Source organism: Alligator sinensis, unplaced genomic scaffold (assembly GCF_000455745.1).
Source record: "Alligator sinensis unplaced genomic scaffold, ASM45574v1 scaffold1905_1, whole genome shotgun sequence".
NCBI lineage: Eukaryota > Metazoa > Chordata > Crocodylia > Alligatoridae > Alligator > Alligator sinensis.
In genome coordinates, this window is record NW_005843303.1 from 62,666 (window position 1) to 67,073 (window position 4,408).

At 66.2% G+C, this 4,408-nt stretch overlaps 1 long non-coding RNA gene across 1 annotated transcript; it reads left to right on the forward strand.

Annotated features, from left to right (window-relative positions):
- Window positions 1-22: 22 nt before the first annotated feature.
- LOC112548581 lies at window positions 23-2,431 on the forward strand. The gene is made up of 3 exons (XR_003092265.1): window positions 23-210; window positions 813-975; window positions 2,315-2,431. It is a non-coding gene; the product is annotated as an uncharacterized LOC112548581 (long non-coding RNA).
- The last annotated feature ends 1,977 nt before the right edge of the window (window positions 2,432-4,408 follow it).

The following is a 4,408-nucleotide window of genomic DNA, read 5'->3' on the forward strand; positions in this document are numbered from 1 at the left end:
GGCGCTGGCAGGAGCTGGAGGCCGAGGCCGGACGGCTCCTCTCAGCTATTCATAGTCTCCAGAGACCAGCCCCTGCTCCCCCCCGCCCCAGGCAGGGTGGGCAGGAGCCAGGGCTGGCCCCGGGCAGCGCCCAGGGGAGCAAGGGCAGGCAGGACCCGGCTCCCCATCCCATCTGCCCTCCCATGCACATGCAGACACACCCAGGCAGAGGTACACGCCTGCACATGCACACATACCAATGCACACACACATGCACACCACACGCTCTCACCCTCCCCCCACGGCTCAGGGCCGGGCAGAAGGCCGGGGTGCTGCAGCCTGGGAGTTGGTGCCCGATCCAGGCCCCCGGGTGCGGGGCTGCGGGCGGGCGCGAGGGGGTTAACTTGGCGCGCTGCACCCTTGAGCGCCAACGTCAAGGCCCCCGTCCCCGCGATGCAGCCGGAGATAAGAGGAGCCGGGTGAGGGCCGCGGCCCCCAGATAAGGGGCTAATTATAGCCTGGCTGCAGGCGCTGACGTGTGGGGGCAGCGTGGGAGTGCGGGTTGGGGGCACCAAGGGGGGTGCTGCCCCTGCCCGTCACACTCAGGCGCCCAGTGCACACGGGGGAGCAAAGTCCCCGGGAGTGGGGGGGGGAGCCTGAGTGCCCCTGAGCTGCTGCTCTGCTTTCTGCTCCCTGCCGTTCTTCCTGCTCTACCGGCTGCTCTTTTTGCTCCCGTCCTCTGCTCTTTCTGCCCTGTGCTCCCTGCCCGATCTGCTGCTCCGCTTTCCGCTCCCCGCCTGGTATGTCCCTGCCATGTCCCCTCCTCACAACAGGCTGCCGGAGGCACTTGTGCTAAAACCTTGGCCAGAGTTGGCTTGAGCAGCAAACCTGGCCGTGGCATGAGCGAGCTCCTGGCTGGAGGCGGGAGGGGAGACGCTGCGCGCGGCGTGGGACAGCCCAGGACCCGCGCGACAAGGCTGGAGCGGGAACACCCAGGTCAGCACGTGGAACAAGCCCACGGCCCTGCATGCTTGAAGAGTTTCCAGACACAGGAGTAATGTAAGACGCCTGCACCGGACCGTGGTCGTGGCCTGGGGAAGCTGCCCGACGCGGTGCCGCCTGCCTCGTTAGCACTCACCTGATGGAGCTGGGAGGCCGTGTCCTGGCCGGGCTTGCAGACAACAAACCTGCCTGAGTCTTTGTTACTGAGCCGAGCCCGGAGGCGCTCCCTAAGACCAGGGTGGTGCTGGGGTCTCCTGGCTGTGACTCCTGCCGGCCCCCCGGTCCCTGAGGCTTCGGTGCTGACAATGCATCGGTAGCCCCCGACACGAGGCAAACAGTGACAGTGACGCTTATGGGTGCTGGCACTGTCTGTGTGCATGGCAGTGTGTGCTAGTGTGGGCCACCGGTGTGTGTACAGGTGTGTAGGCATGCATGAACACTTGTGCACGTGCACGAGTATATGGTGCATGTGCCAGCATGGTGCACGCATGCATGATGTGTGTGTGTTGGGTTTGCAGGCCTGCTACACACACTTGTGCACGTGCAGGCATGCTGTGTGTGTGCATGTATGGTGCATGTGCCAGCATGGTGCACGCATCCATGATGTGTGTGTGTTGGGTTTGCAGGCCTGCTACACACACTTGTGCACACACGGGCATGCTGTGTATGCATGTATGGTGTGCATGCCAGCATGGTGCATGTATGCATGTTGGATATGCAGGTCTGCTGCACACATGCATGGTGTGTACATGACACTTGTATGCATGTTAGATACGTAGGCATGGTGCATGCACAGCATGTGCATACCTGTGCCCACACCCCCGCACTCTCTCCTTCCTGCCGGGCTCTGGGTGATTCCAGGATACTGCTCCTGCCCCCCCACCCCCGTGACCCCTTCCCATGCTCCCCCACTGCTTCAGGCACCTCCATAGCACCCGGAGCAGCCAGGTAGAGCCCCCCCAGCCAGGCCAGAGACATGCAGCAGGCCTGCATCCCCGACACGCATACACCATGCACGTCAGCTGGGCCTTTGGTATAAAAGGGCAAGAAATTAAATGCATTCTTTGCACCTGGCTTCACTGTGGCGGGTGGTGGGGAGATTCCCCCACCAGACCGCTCCTCTCCAGGGACAAGCCGGGGGGGCTGACCCAGACGGAGGTTGCAGCAGGGTGCTGGGGGGCTACTGATAAACTCATTAGTCTCGAACAGTCGATGACATTCGCCCGTTCAGCTCCTAACTGCAGCATGCAACCCATGCCCGAACACCTGCCTCAGTGCCAGGGGCCTGGTGGATCGGGGCGATCCGGCTGACACGGTGCATTTGGACTTCCAGAAAGCCTTTGCCCAGGTCCCCCATCAGAGATGAATGAAGGGAGGTGGTCGTGAGACTGCAGGGAACGTCCACGCGTGGGCTAGAAACTGGCTCCAGGATAGAAAGCGAAGAGGAAGCATCAACGGTAGGTTTTCAGGAAGGAAAGACGTAAACGGGGGGGTCCCTGGGGGTCTGCGTGGGGACCGGCGCTGCTTAACTTAGCAATGACCTGGACAAGGGGGGGAGTAGCGAGGGGGCCAGATTTGCAGGTGGCACAAAATTATTCCAAGCGGTGAAGACCAAGGTGAACAGCGAGGAGCTACAGCAGGGTCTGGCCCCTGCACACCCACATACTCCCCAGCGTGCACACGCACATGCAGGCGCACACCCACACGTGCACACAGCGCCCTGCCTGCGTTCCCTGGGCCGCTGGCCCCACCTGCCGGCCGGCCCCGTCGCTGCAGCTCCGCACCAATGACCTTGACAAGGCCCAGGACTGCGCCGGGCAGCGCCCAACAGGTCTGCCCTGGGGGGGAAACAGGCCACAAGGACCCAGGGCCGAGGGGGCAGACAGGCCTGGTGCCTTGCAACCCCCGCAGCTCCGCCGGTGCCCCTCACTCCCCTGCTCCCCCCATCCCTGCTGGTGCTCCTCATTCCCAACCTGCAGCCCCCTGCCCCCCTGCCAGTCCTGCCGATGCCCCTCACGACTGACCCGCAGCGCCTGCACACACCCCTGGGCCCCCAGGCATGCCCCTACCCCTGCCCTGCTGCCCCGGCACCCTCCTGCGTGTGCACAGGTGACTCCGTCCAGTCAGACCTCGCTGCCTCCTGCCCGGAGCTCAGGCTCGGTCCAGCTCCGGCCCCAGCCCTGGCACAGCCACTGCCACCTGCACCCAGGAGGCGGCCGGCTCCTGCCCTGGCTGCCCCTCCCTGCCCGGGGGGGGCAGGAGGGATCCAGGGTCCTGTGGGCCCATCTGTCTCTGCTCTCCCCAGCCCAGGCAGGGTGAAGTGCATGCAGTTAAACAGGCGTGTACATGCACTGCACGCGCACACATGCACCCGCAAACATGTGCATGCACCAGCACCCACCAACATGCACTTGCACATCTACAGCACCTGCCCCCTCCCAACGCAGCGCCTCCTGCTGGCCCCCCTGCCCCACCCTTGTGCTGCCCTGGGGTAACAGTGAGGCCTGGCTGCCGGCTGGGCACGAAGGCAGGGCCTGGGCTCAGGCATGCGGGGCAGGGAGCGGAGCCGGGCACCACCCGTGCACACAGGCCTGGCCAGGGGCTCTGGGCTCCTCTCCCAGCCCTCCCTTGCCCTGCGCAGCCCCCGTGCCCACTGCCTGTACCCCTGGCCTGCAGGAGCCCCTCCACACCCATTCCCCCGGCTCCCTGCCCCGCGGAGCCCACACAAAGCCCTTGCCTTGCCCCTTGCAGGCCGTGCCCCTGCCACCTGCCCACCCCACGGCGCTGCCCCCTGCCCAGCTCAAGCAGGTCCCCAGGATCAGGACGCCTTCGCCCCCTCCCACCATTGCTGCACCTTCCCCTGGGCCCGTTCCCCCCCAGAGCCAGGCTGGCACCTCTCAGGGTGGGTTTCCCTTGCCCCCAGCAGCACCCTCCTTGCCTCTCGGGGCAGGGGTGCTCCGTGCAGGCACCCCTGGGGTCTCTGGCCCTGCAGCAGCAGCTTGGAGGGGTGCGGGGAGCCCACCCCCCCTGAGCCCAGATGTGCCGGCTTCAAATGCCCTCAGGATTGGGGGAAAAAGCCCCTGGGGCTACCGGCACCGGGGCAGGGGGGACAGGGCCCCGGGGGCTGAGCTGGGGGGCAGTGAGACGGGAAGCAAAGCAGCTGCATGGCTGAGATGGCTCCAGGCTTCCCGGGACAACCCCACAGGTGCCAGGGACAGCGGGGTCGTCTCTGCCGCAGAGCGGAGACCCCCACCCCGCTCCCCGCAGAGCAGGGGCACCGAGGCCTGCGCCCAGCTGCAGCAAGGAGCCGCTGCCACCCCCAGCCTCTGCAGCCCGGCCCCACGGAGCAGGGGCAGGCTGGGAGCGGGGCCAGGCCGGCGAGGGGGGGCCCTGCAGCCTGCCCGCCTCCCGCAGCACGGCGGGGGGC